A 1,955-nucleotide genomic window follows, 5' to 3' on the forward strand; every position below is an offset into this window, starting at 1 on the left:
GCAGATACATTACCTTTGTGATTCTCGATGAAGCCCTTACTCCCCTAGACAAACACAACAGGTCCAGATGTTCTATTTGAACTTCAGTTCCATGTAACACCATTTCAAATAAAGTGGTGGACAAACTTCATGCACTGACTGACATATGTTACTCACTGACCGCTCTCAAGCCGTCAGGCTGGGCAAACAAAGAGCTCCAGCGTAGAGTCAACATCCTCTTCTGTATGCTCTGTACACACAAACATCAATTTTTCTATAACAATAGCACCACTGTTAAGTTTGCAGATCATACAGTTCATTGGATGCGTGACAGACAAAGATGATTCGTACAAGGAAGAGGTTCACACTTAACATTTGCAAATAATAACATAGTCCTCAACACCAGAATCAACCAGGATGTTGCCTAAATGATATTTAGGCAACATCCTGGTTGTTCTGACTTGCAAATTTAAATATCATGTATTAAAAATATAAATTTTACTTCGTACTCAAGAGAAAAGAAGAGAATTAATGGAGATTTAGACCACATAATGAAAACACCAAATGAGGAAATATCTTTAGGATGATTGATGGTCCATCCCTTGGACACAGTGTGGTGTTCCTGAACCAGCTTAACAATGGAATCACTACTTTATGCTCACCATTGTCATTCTAATGAACAGTGGTATTACTTTCAGTGTTACTTCCACTTGTTGTCCACCAACTGATCTTTTTCAACATGGCACTATTGTATGACTGTGTTGGTCTTTACCATCATTTCAATGAACTATTAGTACAGGAGTTCACAGATTAATCTCAGAAAGAGATGTTGCAACAGTTTTCTTTGTTTACTGTTTCAACTTCTTCTACTCTCATATTCATGCTGATGTGTAGGTCCCTTCCTAAATATTCATTTTATTTAAGGAACTGGTTTCAAAATGACTAAACGCATTGAAGAAGAGATTTTAACTAATGATATTATAATGACACATCAAAAAATGAGTTTCTGTCACAAGTTTCCTTTCTTTAGATGGAAGTCTGTTGAAGACCAATAAAAAGGGTTAGAACTTGAATAAAATCACCATTGGGGTGAATTAATTTTTAATTTTTTGATGTAGCCGCGCCATTCCAGGGCTTGGTTTCAGCAAGATACCAGGTGGGAATCAAACTACACAAAGGTGTGTAGTCTTACCACTACACTATCCAGCTGCCATTTACACCTGGGTGTACATGTATATCTTGGTTGACTGCTGCTTCTAAACATATGCATTATTAGTACTGTATGCTGCTCAGTAACATTGAAAATGTATTATTTACTGTTACTGATGCTTATGTTGGTCATTGTGGTTTGCTTACGGTGTTGTCTTCTTTTTGCTTGTTTTTTTTGTATCAGCAGGAGATTATCGAATTCGGTTCTTTAGAATTCTTTTAACGACAGAGAAAGACCCCGGACTCAGTGTGATCAAGCTCAAAAAATAATCTTTATTGTACATTTCCGGAAACGGAGAGCTGTAGACACAAGGACGCACACACAGGTCTAAAAGCATTGCAAGCCAAAGGCGTATATATAGTTCTGCTATACGTCACACACAGTTTCGATCAAAACAACTCTGCTTAGTTTCACTTTCTGTCTGCACGTTTCTTGTTCTCTGCACAAAGCGTGCAGTTTCCTGTCAGTACTTTTGGCTCAGATTCTAGTCACAATGGCATTCTCCTACTCTGGCCTCTATAAAACAATATAAACAGAAAATAAGCACTAAGAATATATATTTATTTCGTAATATGATCAGGCAGTTTTACTGTGTCTTTTCTCTCTATCCCTCTTCTCCTCTATTTTTCTTCCCTTCACCTTCTGTTAACTCTCTTTTTTCTCTTTCCTGTCCCCCGGTCCTGTCCATTCTGATTGTAATAACTCAAAATGAAAAATATATATACAATTATTAGGGGTGCAACGATATTCGTATCGATATTGAACC

General features: G+C 37.2%; 1 pseudogene; it reads right to left on the reverse strand.

The window, feature by feature from the left end:
- The window catches only part of LOC102215608 (alpha-N-acetylgalactosaminide alpha-2,6-sialyltransferase 2-like), a 39,075-nt pseudogene that overhangs the window by 31,235 nt on the left and 5,885 nt on the right, over positions 1 to 1,955 (reverse strand).

Source organism: Pundamilia nyererei, unplaced genomic scaffold (genome assembly GCF_000239375.1).
Source record: "Pundamilia nyererei isolate P.nyererei 1_Seehausen unplaced genomic scaffold, PunNye1.0 scaffold00253, whole genome shotgun sequence".
In the NCBI taxonomy this organism is placed as follows: domain Eukaryota; kingdom Metazoa; phylum Chordata; class Actinopteri; order Cichliformes; family Cichlidae; genus Pundamilia; species Pundamilia nyererei.